General features: G+C 38.4%; 1 protein-coding gene across 2 annotated transcripts in view; it reads right to left on the bottom strand.

Moving 5' to 3' along the window:
* STRN (striatin) overlaps nt 1-24,465 on the bottom strand; it is a 105,572-nt gene that overhangs the window by 80,552 nt on the left and 555 nt on the right. The window lies entirely within an intron of this gene.

The raw sequence follows: 24,465 nt of genomic DNA on the forward strand, positions 1-24,465 counted from the left end.
CAGTCCCTGACTTGTGAGGGTTCAGCTTTACAATGGTGGGAAAGCAATATGCATTTAAGTAGAAACCATACTTCACATTTTGAATTCTGATCTTTCCCCAGGCTAGCAATATTCTTTCATGATACTGGACAGCAACAGCGGTCAAAGCGCTCAGTAAGCCATGCGATCACAAGGAGAAACAACGAACACACCTACAACCATTCGAAACTCAAGACAATCACGGTTTTTTCCTTTCAGTACTCAATAAATTATATGAAGTATTCAACACTTTATGATAAAATAGGCTTTGTGCTGGATGATCTTGCCCAACTTGCAGGATGATATAAGTGTTCTGAACACATTTAAGGTAGGCCAGGCTAAAGGTATCATGTTCAGTAGGTTAGATGTATTAAATGTATTTTTAACATGGTACTTTCTTTTTTAATTTATTTATTTTAGTTGGAGCATAATTACTTTACAACATTGTGACGGTTTTTGCCATACATCAACATGAATCAGCCACAAGTATATATGTGCGCCCCCTCACCCTGAAACCTCCCACAAACTCCCTCCCTCTGCATTACCCCAGAGCACTGGCTTTGGGTGCCCTCCTTCATCATGCATCAAACTTGCACTGGTCATCTATTTACAAATGGTACATTCCCAACCGGCTTTTACCAACTCTGAAACTTCCCACTATAGAGTCTGGAAAGCCAAATGCTTTCCTGGTTAGATTCTCTTACACGTAACCGAGTAACCAATAAGATGTCTGCTGCGGATGGAGAGAAGATACTTCTGGACAAAGTTTATCATCCACTGGTAAAGGAGATTCACTTCAAATCAAACAGAAAACCTCAAACAAACTTTTTCGCTGCTTTTTACTGTGGTCCTGATGTCTCTGACCACAGTAATCTTGGAATCATAATGTAACAGGAGGAAAGACAATAAGCCAGCACACTGTGGGTGAAAGACGGGAGAGAATAGAAAGTTTCTTTACGTCCTCATTGAGCAACTGTACCAGCCATGTCAGATAAAAAGACTACCCACCGCCAGACTTATGAGAAATATGACGTTTATATGCTATGTCTCTGTTAATAGGGTTTACCTGCAGCCAAAAGCATTCCTAAACGACACTAGTTTCACTACAGTTTAACATTTATATTGTAATTTTTCACTAGTACAAAATAAACTGCCAATGATGATCTTCATGCATACACACTTTTAGCAATTTTGTTTATTTCTCTGGGATAGATTATGACAAGTAGAATTACTAGCTCAAAGTATAACAGTTTCCTTATAGGGCCTGACCAACTGACAATACAAACAGCAATGTATGAGAGTAACGTTTAATCACCTTCCCCAGCATTAAGTGTTCTCATTGATTTTAAAAATTCATAGACAGAAAAGGGCACTTCATTGTGTTAATGTGCACTTGTTTGATGATAATTACTAATATGAACTATTTTGCCATATGTTGACCATTGTCTTATAACAAAGCCATCCAAATGCTCATAAAGAGATCAGTTTAATAAGCTATATCTTGGCTGGTTTTTAAAAATATTCTTCTTCCTCACTAGAAATGCTGTAAAATGGGAAAAAACCCAAACTTTATATAAAGATATAAAGGAAGAACCAACAGATCCACTCCTTTACCCCCATTCCATTACTGAGAGGTTACCAATGTGAACAATTTGCTGAAGTCCCTTCTGAACTTTCCTATATGTAGAAACAGACAGGAAAAAAAGCAAAACTAACATCTGCTTTGGTTACATAATTATTAAAAATAAGTACAAGGACTTATATGTATAAGTCCTGGCTTTCCAGGTGGCACAGTGGTAAAGAATCTGCCTGCCAATGCCGGAGACGCATGAAATGCAAGTTTGATCCCTGGGTCTGGAAGATCCTCTGGAGTAGGAAATGGCAACAGTATTGTTGCCTGGAAAATTATATGGACAGAGGAGCCTGGTGGGCTACAGTCCATGGAGCCACAAAGAGTCAGACATGACTGAGCACACGTGCACAATGAAAATATACAAAATTAATAAAGTTAACTTTTATTAAGCTCGTCCTAGGTTACACTGTTCTGAATAAGTGTTTTATTAACTCATATCATTGTCACACAAACAAAAAGAAAAATAAAATAGTTAAAATAACTATGTACAAACATCATATTTAAATCATAAATGTGTACACTAACAGAGATCTGAAGAAAACGAAGATGTTACTGTCAGACTCTTATTAAGATAAGCTGCCTTACAAGTAATATACAAAGGCAATAAGGACACAATGAAAAGAGCTTGTAAGGAGGGAGGGAGAAACTGAAATAAGTTTATATGTAACTGATTTCACTATAAAGGTGGGCATTCCATCTACAAGGCAGGTAACATAAGGCTAGAGTTTTCAGACTAGAAATACATTTGGTAATCTTGGTTTTCATATATAAACAAACCTCTAACATTTCTAAAACAATTAAAGTAGCTGCAAGTGTGTGTGTGTGTGCACATGTATTTCTATATATTTTTCCTTTTATTAATTTAAAAAAATAAGATCCAGAAAATATGCCTTTTTAAAATTAAATCCATTACATAAAATGATATCCATTATTTTAAGTGATGTTCCTAATATAAATACAAATCCAATGACTTCATCTTAACCTATTTGACAAGTATTAGATTTTTTTTAGCTTTAATAAATAAAACTATCTTACTGTTTCCTATTAAAACGGCAACACTAACCTGAAAAATTACCAAAAATAAATTATAGGAAAAAAACTAATCCTACTTGTGAATATAGATAGAAGATGCTCTCAATAAATGCAGAGACCAACATTCCATGCTCTTACAAAGGATATAAACAAGCACATCAGAGTTGAGGAAACCCAAAAGGCTAACAAATTTAGGAAGAGATGCTTCATCTCAGTGATAACCAGAAAAATTCAAAGTAATTTAAATAGGAGATACAACTTGACATTTATCAGACTAGCAAAAATTAGAACTCTAGAATGCCAAGTGTAAACCGCAATGTGCAATCATGCACTGCTAGTAGAAATGAAGACAAGGGCAGTCACTCTAGAAACCAATCAGCAAATTACTTAAGTTCACATATACCCTACAAACCAGCAATTTCTCTACCCATTAATATGTGAAAGAAATTCACAAATAGCTAAAAGTAATGGTCTTAATATTCAGAAAATATCACAGATGAACCTTGTTAAAAAGAGAAAATTATACAATTTGGTTTTTGTAAATTAAAAAACACATGCATAGGAAAAACAAAAATATTTTACAAAGATACATAAAAATCTGGAAGGAGAATATGAGAGGAATCGAGACAAAAATGGATAAGTAAATTAAAGAAGAGAGGGGCTGTGTGCAGACCAATGATGATAACGTGCCACAGACTGAAAAACAGGCCATTTCAACCCTCTCACCTGACTTCAAAACAAGATTAACAAAAATAATGACCTTAAGAATACTGAAGCAAAAATCCTAAATCCTAAATAAAATATAATCAAATCAAATACATCAGTGTATCAAAAGAAAATTGCTCCACAACCACATTTATGCCATTAGTAAGATAAATGAGGGGAAAACATAATGTATTATCTTAGGAGATCAAAAAAAATTAACAAAATTCACTATCTATTTCTGTTAACAACTCCTGGAAAACTAAGAAGAAACTTCCTTAACATGCTAGATAGTAGTTTTTAGAAACCACTAACAAATATCACACTTAACAGTTACACAACTTCCATATAACTTTCTTTTTTTTAAAGAACAAAAGGAGGCCCTCCAGCAAGTATGACTATCATTAATACTAAGTTCTGGGATTGATGGCCAATTCTAAACAAAGAAGGAATAAACACTGGAAATATTTACACTTGGCTTTTCTACCTAAAGTAACTAAACGTTAGAAAGAATAAAGTATTTCTGCAAGATAACTAGATGACTTCGCACACTCAAGCACAGCTTTCCCACATATTGGAAATAACCAGTTGGAAAGTAATGTGGAAAAATCCCACTCACAAAAGTAATAAAACCTATAAATTCTTAAATTTATTCCTATGTATTTAGGTATAAGATGTCTCTACTTAAGGAAAGAGAGAAATCTTAACTGGAAAAACTTAAAATGTAAAGATGCAATTATTGTCAAGGCAAATACAAGTTCAATTTAAAAAAAAAAACTATGTATGTTTATATGTGTATACACTAAAATTTGGGGAGGATACACATTAAATTGATACCAGAATTTATGTCTAAGCAGACTGTGACAAGAACTGAGGAGAGTGAGTTATACAAAAAATACAAATCTATTTTTTGTATACAAAAAATACAAATCTATTTTTTGTATACAAAAAATATGGTTTATATATATGGTTTATATATACAATTATTCTTATTCTATATAAATCATTTCTTCTGACGAAGATTCTCTTCTTGACAAAACTTTAGTCAGCCTCCTCTGAGCTCTCTCTTCTTTAAGACCCAATCTTTGGATTTCCATGACCACCTTTACATCATTCAATTTAAGCAAGAATTTTACTAAGGCAGTTTAGCAAGAATCTTCTACCTTCAGTATCTGAAATGTGCATGCTTTGTCACTCACTTATGTCCAACTCTTCGAGACGTCATGGACTGTAGCTCGCTGAGCTCCTCTATCCGTGGGACTTTCCAGGCAAGAATATTGGAGCAGGTTGCCATTTCCTTCTCCAGCCACCTTCAATATCTGATCATCCTCAATATCAATCAAATTCCTCATCTGCACTATCCCTCAGGTGATATCTGATCACCCTCGCCTGCCCTCAGCAAGAATCCTGTCAGGTCAGTTTAGTAAGAATCCCCCCTTATCCTTGATGTTTGGGTCAAGATGCAACAGTTAGAACCTTACACGGAACAACTGACTGGTTCAAAATTGGGAAAGGAGTACAACAAGGCTGTACACTGTCACCCTGTTTACTTAACATATGTAGACTACATCATGTGAAACGCTGGGCTGGATCAATCAAGCTGGAATTAAGATTGCCAGGAGAAATATCAACAACCTCAAATATGCAGATGATATCACCCTAATGGCAGAAAGTGAAGAGCAACTAAAGAGGAGAGTGAAAAAACTGGCTTAAAACTCAACATTCAAAAAACTAAGATTATGGCACCCGGTCCCATTACTTCATGAAAAATGGAAGGGGAAAAAAATGGAAGCAGTGACAGATTTTATTTTTCTGGGCTACAAAATCACTGAGGACAATGACTGTATCAATGAAATTAAAAGACACTTGTTCCTTGGAAGAAAAGCTATGACAAACGTAGACAGCATATTAAAAAGCAGAGACATTACTTTGCCGACAAAAGTCCATCTAGTCAAAGCTATGGTTTTTCCAGTAGTCATGTATGGATGTGAGAGTTGGACCATAAAGAAGGCTAAGCACCAAAGAATTGATGCTTTCAAATTGTGGTGCAGGAGAAGACTCTTGAGAATCCCTTGGACTGCAAGGAGATCCAACCAGTCAATCCTAAAGGAAATCAACCTTGACTATTCATTGGAAGGACGGACGCTGAAAATCCAATACTGTGGCCACCTGATGTGAAGAGCCGACTCATCGGAAAAGACCCTGATGCTGGGAAAGATGGAAGGCAGGAGGAGAAGGGGGCGACATAGGGTGAGATGGTTGGATGGCATCATCATCTCAATGGACATGAGTTTGAGGAAACTCTGGGAGACAGTGAAGGACAGGGAAGCCTGGAGTGCTGCAGTCCATGGGGTCGTGTAGTCAGACACAAATTAGCAACTGAACAACCACCACCCCCTTATCCTTGATGTTTTGCCTCCATCACCCCCCCCCACCCACCACACACACACACACCCTCCTCACTGGCTTTCTATTCCCACCTCACCTTGTTGTATTTGGGATTGAGCCCAGTTTCACATTAAGCCCTCTTTCCTTCTACTGTAATGGTTGCTGAGTAAATGGTTGCTTTTACCATTTTAACCACCGTCCAGCTCTAGTTTTCTTTAAAACTGATAAATGTAAAATTAAATGTAAAATTAACTCTGATTCTAAACAAGGACTAAAACTGTTTCTTTTTGTAGAAAAATTAGTGGCTTCGAGTAATTTTATACTCTAAATCTCTAATTCATGTTATAGCAAATTTACAAAAACATTGTTAAAAAAGTCAATGTTAATAGATTCCTTAATTAGGAAAGTCAAGTTTTATTTTAAAAGCTTTTATCAGTAACTACCTGACTTTCAATCATCATAACACATTCACTTCCTGATTTGAAAACAAAAACTAATATAAAAAATTAGGTCAAAATGTCAAAAATAACAATTTTTACTCAGTCTAAAAAGAAAACAAAGGGAACACAGAGTAGGAAAAACAGTAAAGACTCATAAAACATACATAAAAAATAATTGATATAAATGTAATCATTTAAGCCCTGAAGTACATTGAATCAAAAAAATCCATGAATTCTTGCTTTCACTTTTGAAAAAAGTCAGTGAACATCACTAATTTTTCTTGATAACTCAGGGCCATAACTATATACATCAATTACTGAGCTGTATTATACAAAAATTCAGTGTTCTTTGATGTCATTTGGGAAATTCCTACTCCTGGTTCTCTCACTAACCTGTGTGATCTTATTAAAGTTATTGAACTCTGAGCCTCAGTACCCTCAACTATAAAATGAAAGAGTTTAACATCCTGTGATTCTACAGAACCAAAGATGATGTGTGTGAAAAACACAACTGAATAAGTACTGATCCCAAGACTAATATTTTTAAAAAAGATTTATTTTTGCTCACATTCTACTTATTTTCATCTTTTTCATGGGAGACTGACGGTATACAGTTAATATCATCCTAAGCAGTATTACTCTGGCTAATTTTTTTCATTTCTTACTGAATCCATGACAACAGCCACCTTCCAACAGACATCCTCATCCCACAGATCAATCATCCTCTTCTCTGAAGTTACCAGTGTATCTTGGTCAGCAGTAAGGTAGACAGAAAGGAAAGAGGGACCTGCATTATTAGGCCAGGGGCTCCTTCTTGCAAATTTGAACTCAATTTTAACATCATCATTATTAACATGTACTATGAACAGGTACTAGGGGAAAAAAATTTTTTTTAATAGAGTACAGAGGCAGTTGCTGAAGCTCCAAGATGGAAAGGACTGGCTTTGCTATTGGTTTCTATACCCCCAAGGTCCAGAATGGTCACTTGCACGTAGCAGATACCCAATAAATACCTATACAATTAAGTAAACAGGTTCATAAAAAGTAGAGTACAAGGTAACACAGTCAAAGTGCCAAATGACAAAGCAACTACAGCCGACCCTGAAACAACAGGAGGTTAGGGGCATCTACCCTCTGTGCAGTCAAAAATCCTTGTATAGCTGGCCCTCCACACTGGTAGTTCCTGCATATCCATGGTTCCACAGCAGCGGATTCAGCGAACCTTGGATGGTGAAGTACTGTAGTATCGACTATCGAAAAAACTCTGCATTTAAGTAGACCTGCACAGTTCAAACTCGTGTTGTTCAAGGATTAGCTGTACTAAAAATATTCTCTAAACACTCTTCATATTGGAAATGGGACTCTAGCTAAATCTGAATAAAGAACACATAAATCTGAAAGAGTAACAGAAATCATGAGGTGGTGGAAAGACATTCCAGAATGCAAACTTTTTTGAGTAATGATTTCTAAAAGAGAGAGAGAAAGAAAAAAAGAGATAGGGCTTATGTGCAAAGCAAGAGGGCACTATTTTGGTTGAAAAAGATCAAATAGATAGGAAATATAAATAGCCTAATGGAGAGACCATGGAGAGATCTGAAATCTACTACAGGCAAAAATGAAAAATAAAAGAGAATGTCTTGAACAAATCAATATTTTTAGAAGCTAGAAGCAATACTATGTAGAATGCCTTGGCCAAAGGAGAGACCACAGGTATAATATTAGGAAGGTCCCTTACTGCAGTCACCCAGACATGAGGTGGTGAGGTGATGGAGGTCTGAACCAGGGTAACAAGAGTACAGTATTAGGAATTAAATGATTTTACATGGATTTAAAACATTACACAGGATTTATGAAATCAGATGTGTGCTAGGAAAGTGAAGACAAGAATGAAACATTCAGTGAAAGGTGAATCTAGATTTTTAGACAAGGTAAAAGAGACTTTGGATATGGGAAAGAAGGTTGACTCAGTCTGGGAGAAGGATGACTGAGTTTCAAGTGATAGGTCACCCAGGTAAAGAGATAAACAAGAAATTAGACATGAAGAATTTTAACTGTGAAACGTACCAGGACTAACTAGAGATATAATTAAATAAAAGGAATCAACTTGAGTGAGAGGACTTAAAGTGTAACTACGGAAAAAAAAAAAAAAGTATAATCTGGGCAACAACTATCTGAACAGGGAATAGAAGCAAGATCACAAGAGACTGAGAAAGGAATAACCCAAAAAGAGAAAGAGAATAAAGAGAGAGAGAGAGAGTGGAGATTAGTATAAAACTGAAGAGAGTAAATGTGGCCTGTTCAGAAACAGGAAAGTGAATAAGGTATAGGATGACCATATTAATGGAAAAGAGCTGAAAGGGGGGTTTCTTTTGTTACTACTGGTTGGTTGGTTTTTAAATGGGAAAAACTGAAATGGAACTAGCAAGGTGAATATTACCATATGCATAATGCACTTAGGTCTACCTGAAATTAAGAATCTTTGTTGATAAGCTCCATGAGAGCTGCAATCAGTCCTGAATATTCATTGGAAGGACTGATGCTGAAGCTGAAACTCCAATACTTTGGTCACCTGATGCAAAGAACTGACTCATTTGAAAAGACCCTGATGCTGGGAAAGATGGAGGGCAGGAGGAGGAGGAGATGACAGAGGATGAGATGGCTGAATGGCATCACCGACTCAATGGACATGAGTTTGAGTAAACTTCGGGAGTTGGTGATGGACAGGGAGGCCTGGCATGCTGCGGTCCATGGGGTCACAAAGAGTCAGATACTACTGAGCTGAACCCATATCTGCCTATTCTCCACAGTGCCTAGGAGGAATGCCAGGTATTCAATAAGCACCTAAGGTTTCAACCTAAAGTCTTGAAAGCAAAAGCACACTTTTTTTTTTCAATTCACAACAACAAATTTTCTATGAGATACTGGCAACCTTGGTAACTTCATATTTCAGTCTTTTTGTGCTCATTCTCACTTAGCTGGCTAGCTATAAGAATCTAAGAAGTTTAATTTTTGAAGGAAAGAAACATGTTTAGTGATAAGGAAATCAGAATTTTTTTTGCTACATTCTAGATAACTGAAGCATTTCTATTTTATTTTATTAAAGAAGCAGAGTTTATTTTATTAAAGAAGCAGAATTCAAAAACGTCTGCAATCATAACATATTGATAATGCAACTATAAATAAAAAGTAGAATGCAAAGTAATGATGACTAGATATTTTACCTAAAATAAGATTTACCTTCACAGAAGAAATATTCGATTTGCTATCTACTTAGAAGGAATAAGACGTATACATAAAATGTTAAGGTATGGGCTTTAAAAAAAAAATTGTTACATTACCCTGATGATTGTAAAGCCTTCTTAGGACATGATGCCAGAGACACTTGGTATATGCCAGTCAGTGTTTAACACACAAACAGAGAAGAAAACAAACCTATAAACAAAACAACCAAAACTCTAGCACCATTTGCTGCAGCTAATATCAGGCTGCTATTATGAGGCCAGTAACATCCCTGAAATAAGCTCTGTCAGAATTACGTGGCAGGGCTCAGGCAATGCTCTGAATACAGACCTAACTTGCTCTGAAAGGCTCTTTCCAGTGGAAGTCATAGCAAGAAGCAAGAGACAGATACACTGTTCCTCTATATACCAACATAAAGATGCAGAACCAGTGGATACAGAGGGCTGACTATACTATACCATACTATATGAGCATCTTCAGCTTTTCGTATCCATGGAGTGGGGAGCAGGCAGGGAGAATGGTCCTGGAACCAATGCTTTGCAGACAGGAAAGGATAAACGTGGTACATTACAATGACAAACACCGTGCATATCAAAGAAAGGGCGGACACAAGACTTACCCTTAAGGACACAGTTTAGTTAGGAGACAAGATATACATATATAGATACATTTACTTAATACATATTCAAGTAACAATGTAACCTAATACATGAGTTGTTCACTTAAGAACCATATATTAAGCAACTGCTATGTGCAAGTCATTCTGCTGAACTTAGGGAAATAAGAACACCCTTAAGGTGACTCACAATCTAGTGAGGAAACAAATATGCAAAGTATGAGATATGTGGTATAATTAAGATAGAGCAGAAGTTCTCACCACTAATCCTCTCTCAGCCAACCCTACGGATTAAGCAGTATTCTCCAGTAACTTTGTGAAACACTGCCCAAAGCCTGAGGTATACTAAACGTTCAAAGCTAAAGTATGGTATTGTCTGTAGTTTACTCATACATGTTGGTCAACCAAGAGTCAACTGGACTTCCTCCCAAACCCGCTGATGTCGGTTCCACTTGGTACTTTGATTAGGTAATTCAATTAAATATCATATAAACCAACAAAATATAGGCATGAAGAGAAAGACTACATTGAATGCTTCAGGAAGACAAGACAAAGGAAACCTACTAAAAAACACTAGGTTCTGTCAAATTAGATTCGGATGAACTGTCAAAGACTGGGAGAAAAATCATTTAAAATCTATGGTTCTGCACTCAGTGTGCCTTACTCAAAAAAACCAGGGATTTCCCTGGCAGTCCAGTGATTAAGACTCTGCACTCTCCCTGCCGGGGGCACAGGTTCAGTCTCTGGTCAGGGAACCAAGATCCCACATGCCAAATGGCCAAAAAAACCCTAAAATCAGAGATCATTAATACATTGTAATTGTAGCTTATTCAAGACTGACAACACAGCACTCCAATCAGCATTTTAAAACACAACACTGAAGGGTCAGTGCGCTTGGTCCTACACTGACAAATGACCATGTTTGTATTTCTTTCTATTTACCGTGCCCAGGCTCATCACTCAAACTTTCCTTATGGCAAAGTTATTCCTTATTTAACCTCTCTTCTCATCTATGAACCATTGTTGTTTAGTCACTAGGTCATGTCTGACTCTCTCGCAATCCTACGGAATGTAGCCAGCCAGGCTCCCTCTGTCCACTGGATTTCCCAGGCAAGAATACTGGAGTGGGTTACCATTTCCTTCTCCAAGGCATCTTCCCAACCAAAGGATCCAACCCGTGTTTCCCGGGTCTCCTGCACTGGCAGGCGGATTCTGTACCACTGAGCCACCAAGGTTATTAATTCGCCATCTATGAATTACGGAATGATTATGAATATCTACACAGGTAGTTTTGCAAAGATTATACATGTAAAGTGTTTAGTGCTGTACCTGGCACATGGCAAGGGCTCAATAAATAAAACTATTATTTTTGGAGAGTAAAGAAGAAAAGAAAGAGAGGAAAAGCAGATACAGTGTTGGGTTCTATTCCTGGGACCAGGGCACCATCCTCCCTGACTGATTAACTCTTTCAAGTTCAGTAAGTGAGCTGACCCAGATCCCCAGGCTCCTTCAGGTCCCTCCTTTTAGCATATGAATCCCCATTCCTCAGGAGCAAGTTTTAGTTGTGCCTATAATTCAGGCTCCTTAGCTCACTGCTTAACTTTCTCATTTAGAAAGTATAAACAAAAAAATTGAGAACAAGTCCCTCCCAGACTGGGCTGTAATTTTCCATCAGGTGAAACTGGTATCATCCTTTAGGAATTTGACATCATGTTTGTCTCCTAACTAGATATGCTGGTATTGGATCCAACTTCTGTCACATGTAAATGAGTGCTAATAAAACCTGTGTGTCAGGTAATGAAACACCCCCTGGGGCTTTCTTTGGATCCCTATAGTGGAGTTATGCCAAGAATCTATTCACCACACCCACAATACCTATTCCACCCAACCTTATTCAGTATTTCCCAATGCTGACCTGAATTCTAGGGCTTCTACTCCCTTATTTTTCTCCCTATGTTATCTCCAAAACAAAACACCTATTCATTTCTCCTTTTGCCATACTGCTGCTAACCAACACTATGACAAATCTTCCCTGGTATGTATCAGTATTTTCTAGTATTCCATCATCTTGTTCAGATAGGGTGTTTTTATAATAGGGGTTAAGCAGCATTAAAGTTTGCCATAGAAAGTGATTTTTATTTCCTCAAATATTTTACTGCATAAGAGCAAATACATGATTGACATATTATTCTGTTCAAATATAGCATATGTAAAGTAGGTGAGCTAAGAATAACCTAATAACTAAACCATTACACAAAAAATGATATATGATCAATAAACACAAACTATATTAATATATATACACAGAACTTAATTAGGCTATTCTCAGAGCAAGTTGCAAAATATCCAAATTTGCATTTTTTAAAGAGAAATAAACACTGTATTTCAACATTCACTACACAAAAATAAATAAAAGTATTAAAAGAAAATACAGTGATACATTATTATACACATTTGAGGAACACAAATTGTTAAAGACATTTCCTGAGCCCCTCACAATGTAATTGTTTTGTTACATTATACTACCTGAAGAAAAGATTGAAATAAATGATAATTTTCTTTAAATTATGACAGCTATTCAAAGCATACTTAATCAGGTAAATATTATAATTCATATGTCTACTTCAGATCAGAAGCAGTTATTCAGGGAGAGGGATCAATAAAAGGCGACAATGAGGTATGGAGAACAATGGCTCAGCTTGAGTACTGGGACTCCTGAGTTCTAAACTAAATATACACGAACTCACAGAGTGATCTAAGTTTACTTCCTCCCTCTGGCTCTATAGGGCTTCCCTTCTGGCTCAGCTAGTAAAGAATCCGCCTGCAATGTGAGAGACCTGGGTTCAGTCCCTGGGTCAGGAAGATCCCCTGGAGAAGGGAAAGGCTACCCACTCCAGTATTCTGGCCTGGAGAATTCCATGGACTGTATAGTCCACGGGGTCGCAAAGAGTCGAACATGACTGAGTGACTTTCAGTTTCACAGGCTCTAAAATGATGGAACAAAGTATGAGCCTATATACCTTCTTAGGTCCCATGGAGGTTAAATTATTATTAGTTGTCTATCCTTGTCAGCCTTAAAATTCTACTATAGTTAAATGCTAAAATGAAGACTACAGAAAATACATCCATTAGGAATCAAAAACAGGTGAATGTGTGTGGTGAAGCCTGTGACTCCCATCTGCCTATACCCACCTCAACCCCTCTGAGCCTTTATCTGTTCTTTTCTACCAGCTTCCCAACTTCTCTTTCTTGCCTCAGGTTTCTCTCCCAAACTACAATTTTCTTTGTTGTATCTCTAGTCTGCAGTGCCTATAAGTTATTACCACCTACTACTGTCATCTCTGGCCGCACCGTATTTCATCTACCATCAATTTATTATCCCTAAATCACTACTAACAAGGCAAAGAGAATGTAAGCAGTTACTATGCCAAATGGATCACTTAAACTAGTCTTGGCTTCTAAAATATGATTTAAACAATACAAATAAGTGCATTCTATCCACAGAAATTTCAACCAAGAAGAGCAAACCACTTATTGGACACCTATTGGTCATATACTTTGCATATTTTATTTTTTTTTAAGCCACACAACTACTCTGCTTGCTGGGTATATTATCTATAATTTACAAATAAAAATGAGGTCCAAAGAATTCCCTGGTGATCCAGCAGTTAAAACTCTGCACTTTCATTGCTGAGGGCCAGGGTTCAATCCCTGGTTGGGTAATTAAGATCCCAAAAGCCATGTGGCCAAAAAATAAATAAATAAAGATTTTAAAAATGAAATTAAAAGAATAAAAACAAGGTCTGGAAAAATTTAAATCAGAAGTTATGGAGCTGTCTGACTAGAAGGCACACATTTCCCACTTGCAAATTATGATGGTCAGTGGACTACTTTATCAAAATGTTGACCAAATCAAGAAACTCCGTCACAAGTGTAAAAAAAAAAGTGTAGCTGACATCAAGTACACAGTAGGCTGACAGAGGGAAACCAGTCCCAATTACGTAGGTTTTCAAACATCTTTCAAAGACTGATTAGCAAAAGGGTTTGCTTTAAATTCTGCTTAAATTACCAAAGTTTGTGGAAGTAAAGTATCCTCCCACCCAATACAAAGAAAAGTAGATTTAGTTAATAAGTAATATTTAGGGCTAAATGGGCACATCTCCTGATAAAGAAGTACTATCAGTGATATTTCTCTACAAATAGTTATTAAGACCATTTTTTATCTGGCAGTTTTAGAAAGTAATGTATGAGAATTTAGTGCTAGTAATGATGTTATGGAACAGCTCTCTTACTGAAGAGAGCCAAAACACCTAGATAAAATATTTTCAGAATCATCATAAGCAAAGCCGGTAAGAAAGGAAGGAATTATTTGACCAAAACTGAAGGGAAAGTGGGAACCCAGTGAGGTAAGGGAACAAAAGCCATTTTGCCCTCTGGGTGCTGACCAATCAGAACAAATTTGAGCTATAGTTTGGACAGCTCTGCAGAATCCAAAGGACAAAACGTAAAGACCAGAACCATCTAGAGTATAGAGTCTCAATTGTAACAGAAGGGAAAGGGGCAGGGCACAACTTTTGAAAGAAGGACACAACCCAGGGACACAACATAAACCAATTAGAATCAGATGGGTCCAAGACAGGCAAACAAGTCAACTCTGATTAGACCTTGATCCTCAATCAGCAAGCTAAATGACACATCCAAAGGTGCCATGACAGTTCCAAGGCACTATCAACAGACCAAGGGGTGGGTGGTGGTCCAATTCCTGGAGCTCTCCACCCCCTCCCAAAAGTAGTTGAAATAATCCCCGCACTCGTTAGCATATGAAATTCAGTTCAGTTCAGTCGCTCAGTCGTGTCCAACTCTTTGAGACCCCATGAATCACAGTATGCCAGGACTCCCTGTCCATCACCAACTCCTGGAGTTTACTCAAACTCATGGCCATTGAGTCAGTGATGCCATCCAGCCATCTCATGCTCTGTCACCCCCTTCTCCTCCTGCCCCCAACCCCTTCCAGCATCAGGATCTTTTCCAATGAGTCAACTCTTTGCATGAGGTGGCCAAAGTATTGGAGTTTCAGCTTCAGCATCAGTCCTTCCAATGAACACCCAGGAGTGATCTCCTTTAGGATGGACTGGTTGGATCTCCTTGCAGTCCAAGGGACTCTCAGGTGTCTTCTCCAACGCCACAAATCAAAAGCATCAATTCTTCGGCGCTCAGCTTTCTTTATAATCCAACTCTCACATCCATACATGACCACTGGAAAAACCATAGCCTCTACTAGACGGACCTTTGTTGGCAAAGTAATGTCTCTGCTTTTTAATTATGCTATCTAGGCTGGTCCTAACTTTCCTTCCAAGGAGTAAGCGTCTTTTAATTTTATGGCTGCAATCACCATTTGCAGTGATTTTGGAGCCCCCCAAAATAAAGTCTGACACTGTTTCCACTGTTTCCCATGAAGTGATGGGACCAGATGCCATGATCTTAGTTTTCTGAATGTTGAGCTTTAAGCCAACTTTTTCACTCTCATCTTTCACTTCCATCAAGAGACTTTTTAGTTCCTCTTCACTTTCTGCCATAAGGTTGGTGTCATGTGCATTTCTGAGGTTATTGATATTTCTCCCGGCAACCTTGATTCCAGTTTGTGCTTCATCCAGCCCAGCGTTTCTCATAATGTACTCTGCATATAAGTTAAATACGCAGGGTGACAATATACAGCCTTGAGGTACTCCTTTTCCTATTTGGAACCAGTCTGTTGTTCCATGTCCAGTTCTAACAGTTGCTTCCTGACCTGCATATAGGATTCTCAAGAGGCAGGTCAGGTGGTCTGGTATTCCCATCTTTCAGAATTTTCCACAGTTTATTGTGATTGACACGGTCAAAGGCTTTGGCATAGTCAATAAAGCAGAAATAGACGTTTTTCTGGAACTCTCTTGCTTTTTTGATGATCCAGCAGATGTTGGCAATTTGACCTCTGGTTCCTCTGCCTTTTCCAAAACCAGCTTGAACATCTGGAAGTTCGATTCACGTATTGCTGAAGCCTGGCTTGGAGAATTTTGAGCATTACTTTACTAGCATGTGAGATGAGTGCAATTGTGCGATAGTTTGAGCATTCTTTGGCATTGCCTTTCTTTGGGACGGGAATGAAATAGCCCTTTAGTCTATGAAAACTAACCATGCCACCTCTCACAGCCCCACTCGCCCTCTGCAAGGGCCCACACTCTGACTGTGGAGTGTGCTTCTCTCTGAATCTGAATAAATCCACTTCTTACCTATCACTTTGTCTCTCACTGAATTCTTTCTGTGATGAGACATCAAAAACCTGAGCTTCATTAGGTCCTGAAACCAGGCACTGTGGTTTTGGCTGGGTTCAAGTCCCAATCTGAGGTAAGCAGTTTCATAATAGGCACACACATTTACATAAGACCCTAAAGGGTTTATACAATCAAGGCAAAGGTGGCACAGAAGTATGTGATGCGACAGTCGCTCAGTTGTGTTCGACTCTTTGCAACCCCATGAACCACAGCCTGCCAGACTCCTCTGTCCACGGAATTCTCCAGGCAAGAATACTCGAGTGGGTTACCATCCCCTTCTCCAGGGGATATTCCCAACCCAGGGATCAAAGCTGGATCTCCTGCACTGCAGGCTGATTCTTTACCCTCTGAGCCACCAGAGAAGCCCAAAGCGGAAGTATATTGACACTCAAAACTTCACAACCAAAATGTGTCAACTACTTGGGAGGTCTAAAACTCCAAGCAAGGAATTTACTTCAAAGTGGTTCAGTCTATATAATGCCTGCAGAAACTACCAGAAACAAAGGCAAAAACTTTCTGTAGGAGATACCTTTATCTGAGACCTGATTAGTCTTATACTTTCTCAAGGACAGTGAGCAGCACACAGATTATCTAAGCATACAAAGAAACAAGTCATCATGAGCAGGAACTGGCAAAAGCAACTGACCATAGAAAGGGCCCTACCAGATCTCACATATACGAAGCAGAGGGACATCAACTTTGAAATAACTGTACTTATTCGGTTTAAAGAATAAAAGGCAACCTCAAAAATATCTGCAGAGAACAGGAAACTACTAAGAGATGCAGCAGATTTATGTGTTAGTCACTCAGTAGTGTCCGACTCTTTGCAACTTCAAGGACTATAGCCTACCATAGACTCCTCTGTCCATGGAATTCTCCAGCAAGAATACTGGAGTGGGTAGCCATTCCGTTCTCCAGGGGATCTTCTTGACCCAGGGATCGAACCTGGGTCTCCTGAAATGCAGGCAGATTCTTGCAGAAGACTTATAAATGGAACCAAAACTAAATTTCAACAATAACCAAAATTACAAACTCACTGGATAACCTTAAAAGAGTAGCTTCAACTTTAGAGGGAGCCTGATCTACAGTACATAGGGTCACAAAGAGTCAGACATGACTGAAGTGACAGCATGTATGCACAATGGACTGGATGATAAATCAGAATTATCCAGAATAATGCATGTAGTGATAAAAATATGGAAAATCTAAAGCAGATAAAGAAGGCTGAGAGACACGTAATCAGAGATCCAAATGGAAAAGAGGATAAGATAGAGGAGAAATCTAAAAAGACAATGACTGAGAATTTTGCAGAACTAGTAAGATGTCAAATTAGAGCTTAACAAAGTCCCAAATAAAATAAAATAAAAAGAAATCTACTCTGATACAACATTATGAAACTTCAGAACACCAAAGTCAACAGGAAATCTTAAACACAGCTAATAAAATAAGCTTGAAAACAGTATACAGAACACAGTAAAATCTCCATGTCTATTCAGCTCAGTTCAGTTCAGTCGCTCAGTTGTGTCCAACTCTTTGCGACCCCATGGACTGCAACACACCAGGCCTCCCTGTCCGTCACCAACTCCCAGAGTTTACTCAAACTCATGGCCGTTGAGTCAGTGATGCCATCCAACCATCTCATCCTCTGTTGTCCCCTTCTCCTCCTGCCCTCAATCTTTCCCAGCATCAGGGTCTTTTCAAATGAGTCAGCTCTTCGCATCAGGTGGCCAAACCTATTGGGAGTTTCAGCTTCAGCATCAGTCCTTCCAATGAACACCCAGGACTGATCTCCTTTAGGGATGGACTGATTGGATCTCCTTGCAGTCCAAGGGACTCTCAAGAGTCTTCTCCAACACCACAGTTCAAAAGCATCAACTCTTCTGCACTCAGCTTTCTTTTATAGTCCAACTCTCACATCCATACATGACCACTGGAAAAACCATAGCCTTGACTAGACAGACCTTTGTTGGCAAAGTAATGTCTCTGCTTTTTAATATGCTGTCTAGGTTGGTCATAACTTTCCTTCCAAGAAGTAAGCGTCTTTTAATTTTATGGCTGCAATCACCATCTGCAGTAATTTTGAAGCCCCAAAAAATAAAGGCTGCCACTGTTTCCACTGTTTCCCCATCTATTTGCCATGTCTATTGCTTCAAAATAAAAAGGAAATTGGTAAGTCTCATTAGTGTGACTCTACCTTTGAAGACTGTAAGGACCAAGGAAGATGTTTATGAAAAGTTAAAAAAAATAATAATAATAACCATAAAGGTACCTGGAGATTTAAGTGACAGAGCTTGTTTGAAATCTATTTCATTCCTGGTCATGTAACCCCTCTCTGAGTCTCACTTTACCTGTAAAAGATAGTTGTAGGTGATAGCTTCCAAAGTTCATGCCAGCTCAAAGATTACTATATCACTGTGACCTGCCAGACTCCACTGTTCATGGGATTCTCCAGGCAAGAATACTGGAGTGGAATGACATTCTTTTCTCCAGGGGATCTTCCCAACACAGGAATTGAACCCAGGTCTTCTGCACTGCAGTCAGATTTATTTTACCAACTGAGCTATGAAGGAAGTCCCATGCCAGCGACTATATCAGTTATTCAGAGGGAGGTGATTCAAACTATAATATTCTACTGCCTAAAAATAAAATTTTACATGTCATCAAAAAGAATAATAGAAACATAACAGAAATTACACCCTAAATTCTATAAAAAGCCATCTGTATCTGGAACATCAACACAAGTGTTGAAATCACCAAACTACATACATAAACATGAACTTGGGCATACTCCAGGAGACAGTAAGGGACAGGGAGGCCTGGCATGCTGCAGTCCATGGAGTCTGAACAACTCAGTGACTGAACAAAAACAACATACATAAAAACAGAAAAGGACAACTAAAGCAGTGGTTCTCAATCCTTGCTGCATATTAGAACCACTAGGAAACTCAAAAGAGTACTAATGCCATGGACCCTGATTCTTAACATTCCAATTTAAATGGTCAGGAAATGAGTTATTTTTTAAAGTTTCTAAGATTTCACCTAAAGTTGAAACACTGAACTAAAGTGACAAATAGTAAGATATGTTTTAAAGGAGTAAAACCTCTGTAATCTTTCCAAAAAAAAGATTATAAAGTTATCAATGATATAAGTAGAATGAAAAATGAACCTGTTTACAAAATTATAGCATACCACAATGGGGTTCACCTGGTCCAAGTTTAAAGGAAGTGGTTCAAGGGGACAAATGGTATCAAAGATTATTTTTATAGAGTGGTTGGTAAATGTAAACAATTTGCTATCCAAGAAGTCATGTAAGGTTAAGACAAACATATTCAGAAAAATTTAGGTAAGTTCCAAAACAACAGACACACAGTGGATTACTAAGAAAAGCAAGTACATTTCAAGTATACAATCAGTATTTTGAGGCTGACACTGAAGGCAATAATTCACTCTTTCTTAAACGTCCAAGCGCCATCATCAGACCCAAAGTACTAGACTGCATGGTCCCAGGATGGCACTTACTTGCTCTAGCCTTAGAAGAGTTATAACTGAAGATTCTGCTGTTCTTTGGGGACAAGGAGATACGTAAGAGTGCAAACAACATCACACACTTGCTACCGTTCATTTATTCAGCACTTTATGTCAATACCAGACTTCTGCTAGATATTTTTAAATACCTCATTTAATTCTCATCAGGCAGTTTATCAGCCTCACCTTAACACATGAGGACACTAAGCTTCTGAGAGGTCAGAATTATGGCAAACATATCTTTAGCATGAAAGAAAACAGAAAGCTTAAAGATTTAAATCCAGGTCTGTGCCATGTTGTCTTTCACTGTAATTGTAAATAACAGTTATAATAACAAAAAATAAAATGTCGTTTTAAGAGGTTTTTTTTGTTTGAGAGTTTATTTTGTCCATTTAAATGCTCAGTAAACCTTCACAATAGTCTATGAACTGAGTCATACTTTAATCCCCCCTTCCTCAAATCTCACTTCCTATCCTTCGACACATCTTGCTCACCCTACCTCAAAAATGTATTCTGAATCTATTATATTTTAAGTATGTAACACATGTGAATATGTTATCTGGTCACTATCACTCTAGTTCATCTCTGGCTTAGATGATGAAAATAGCCTCTAACTAGACTTTCTGATCTGTCTCCCCTCCCAGTCTATTCTGGATCCTTGCAAAGGGTTCCATTGAAAGATGGTGTCACTCTTCTGTTCAGAACATTTCAACAGTTGCCCATCTTGCTGACATAAAAATAAAGTCCTTACAATGAGAAAGGCCCAATACCTCTGACATCATTTCTTCCATTCTCCTCCTCTACTCCAGCCACACTTGCCTAATTACTCCTTGAACATTCCGAGCATGTTTACCCTTCTCCCTACTGTTCCCCTGATTAGAATATTCTTTCCTCAGATTTCACCCTTTCAGGTCTTTGCTTAAATAGCACCTTATCAGTAAAGTCTTTCTTCCTCACTCTACCCTCTCAGGCACTCCATATTCTCCTTACCCTACTTTATCATGGCACTTATTACCATCAAACATTTTATAAATGTATTCATTTATTTATTTGGCCACCTGATGGAAAGAACTGACTCATTGGAAAGGACCCTGATGCTGGGAAAGATTGAAGGCAGGAGAATGGGACGACAGAGGACGAAATGGTTGGACGGCATCACGGACTCAACGGACATGAGTTTGAGCAAGCTCCGGGAGTTGGTGATGGACAGGGAAGCCTGGCGTGCTGCAGTGCATGGGGTCGCAAAGAATCAGACGTGACTGAGCGACTGAGGACACACACAGAGCCTCCACACCACATGCCCTAATACTCAATCATATCACCTTTTTCATGCAATTCAGCATTTCCAGGTAGATAGCAGAACCTCCCCTACCACACACGACATCAAAATCTAGACACAATAATTACTATTTTTTACTTACATGCTTCTTTCCCAGAAATCAGTAATTTTCAAATACTGAGTCTTAGATTCTCGTTACCTCTTTAGTTCTTTCTTCCTGCTCTTCTCCTCATTCATTGCTAGCTCTCCTCTCTTATGCTATTGTAAGAAAAGTTAAAGCCCCAAAATGACAAATTCTGGTTCTACTGCATTTTGTTCATCCTATCACTCCAACTAGACTGCATGTGTCTTTGAGATCATCTAACACAATGTGTCATACACAGAAAATTCTCTCAAATATTAGATTCATATTCTATCTCCAATTTCTTTCACAAATCTAAAGCTCAGTAGTAATCTTGACCATTCTTTTCTCATGAATTACATACTCTCATATGAATGGTGGTGGTGGTGAGGCAAGAGGGGGATTCCCACAAGTAAAAAGAGAATTTTATATTAATCAACACGGGCAAAGGGGCAAAAGATGACCAGTCAATTTTTGGCACAAGGTAGTCAGTTTCTTACTCCCCAGATCTGAAGGAGGGAGGAAGTGATGCAGGCAAGCCATGAAGATGAGAACTTGGATTGCCTTTTACAACTAGGCCCTGGCAACTTGGAAGAGCAGGACTGACAGGTTCCTCAAGGGACAATGAGACCTAATCTTAAAGGGATTTTTGTTGAGTCTGGTATTAGTCTGGCTTAGGCAAAGATATAAAAATAAAAGGAGGATACTAACTAATCCAAATTTCATTACCATCATTCATTCAAGTCTTATTTCCTACTGTTCTTCTAGAAAAATTCCAAAGGCAAAAGAAAAATGAAGGAATATAATCAAATTTAATGATTCTGATGTAAAGAAAGGATTTTTTAAAATATATTTTCAATTACGCTAATAAGAGAATCAAAAAACACAGATTCCTACAAACTCTCTACTTCCAAAAGAATATATTTGTTCTGTTTAAAAGTCATGGCACATTTTTGAAGTTTCTCCATGGATGCTTAATTTAACTGCAGCTCAAACCAAAAGATTCAGTAATCATGTAGTATTCTTAATATGATGAGCACCAATAAGAAACCTACCTGAAGTTTAACATTTGCCATAAATAACCCAGTAAGTAGTGTGTGTATGTGTGTAATTTTTATGGGGGGCAGGGGTAGAGAGGGCATAACTAAAGAGTAACTACGGCTACAGGGAAATTAAAAGTTAAATATGGGGGTGGAGGGAGAGAAGTTAAGATAGGTTGGAAATTTTCAGACTTCCCAGGTAGAAAGGTAAGAACCATTTTGTTTGTTTTTGAACAAATTAGTGTGACTTATCTTACATTTCCTAAACGAGATAAGAAGTTAAAATTTAAGCAGCTACATACAAAAATCATTATCCACAATTGTACAATGATTAAGGTTATAGCCTGCCTTTAATACTTCCTTGAAGTCTGAAATCCACAAACTCATTTATGGAATGCATTGCTAGTTCATTATGAGAAAAATTACAAATATCAACAGACTAGATACTAAACTAACAAAACGGTACCACTGAAAAAGTTGCCAAAGAATATAAACATGTAACTGTATAAATAAGCAGAATCTCAGAAACTATAGATCACCCCCTCACTTCATTCAACTTCTCACCAAGGCCTTCCCTGACCACTCCATCTAAAACAGCTGCCCCATCATACTCTAAGGGGCTTTCCCAGGTGGCTAAGTGGTAAAGCACCTCCCTGCCAATGCAGGAGACTCAGGAGACTGGGGTTTGATCCCTGGGTGGGGAAGATCCCCGAGAGGAGGAAATGGCAATCCACCCTTCAGTATTCCTGCCTGGAAAATTCCATGGACAGAGATGAGTCTGGTGGGCTACAGTCCATGGGGTCGCAAAGACTCAGACACAGACTGAGTACGATCACACTCTATTCTCGTATCCTGGTGTATTTTTCCCATGGCAGTTGCCACTATGGATCAGCATACTATATAGCTGCATTTGCTGCCTCCCAACTAAAACATAAGCTCTATGAGGACAGAGGTTTTGTCAGTTAACCCCCAAGCCTACAGGCACAGTGTTAGCACTTAATAAAGACGCTGAGTATAGGATGAAACCGAAGTTCAGAGAGTTTGTTAAAGGATTTCCTCAAGGTCAGAGAGCTGGCAGCAAACACAGCCTGTATTATAACCCTTTCTGCTTGCTCTTTCCACAACCACTTCTACTCCACCAAAGTAGCCTGTTCCAGCACATGATTCCATTTAACACGATTCTATTTCTTTTCTTTTTTTTCAAGTGCCAAAGAAAATACATGCTACCAAAAACAGTGGCACAGTGGGTAGTATTTTAACTTCAAGTATTTCACCAACCAAAACTATACTCAGATTTCACAAGCATGCAGGATTAGCCAGTAAACAGAAAGACATAGGCACTCAGAGTTTTCTAAGTTCTTTGTGAAATTGGTGAATGCCTTGGAGTTTTAAGAACAGCCACTGAAACCTACTTGCCAATTCAGAACTGCCTGCAAAGTACGTCTCACTCTCAGCCTTCTAAGAGCCCACAGCCGTTCCTCCCTGGATACACTTTATCTTGCAAATTATGCAAGGAAATGTAACCAACTTTAAAGCTCCTTTTAGTTTCCTGTTAAAGTACCAGTCAATCTCACAAAACCCTGAACAGAAAATTAACCCGTGGGAAGTTTTAGATTCTGAGACGGGGAAATCATCTCTGAACCATCATCTAGGTCCTTCATTCAAAATCCAGGAATCTGAAATATCTAAGAGAAACGCCGGAGGGGACGAGGGAGAAGGAAGAGAAGAAACATTTACATTTCTAAAAAGGGAGTTGATACTCCAAGTAACACTCTGGCCCAACAGCAGCTTCTTGCTTAAAGTCAAGGCCTCACGGACACAATTTCTGGTTGTCTTCTTTGATCACCTTCCTTACAGAGAGGCGCCAACTATCAACACCTTTTACGGGGACCATCCCTAGACCCAGGATGGGACTCACCAGGACGGGATGATTGCTTATCTCGCAAAACTACTGTAAGCCCAATTAGTAAACTGAAGGGAACACCTAAGATGTGGAATGGCAAGAGAGTTGAAATGAACCTGAGAGTTAAGAGTGGAAAGGAGCAGATGAAAAGGTGCGAGGAAGGTAAACAACATATCAGGGGCGAGAGAGGGAACCCGGGTCGAGGAAGTGGGGTCAG

This window comes from Cervus canadensis, chromosome 5 (genome assembly GCF_019320065.1).
Source record: "Cervus canadensis isolate Bull #8, Minnesota chromosome 5, ASM1932006v1, whole genome shotgun sequence".
Classification (NCBI taxonomy): Eukaryota; Metazoa; Chordata; class Mammalia; order Artiodactyla; family Cervidae; genus Cervus; species Cervus canadensis.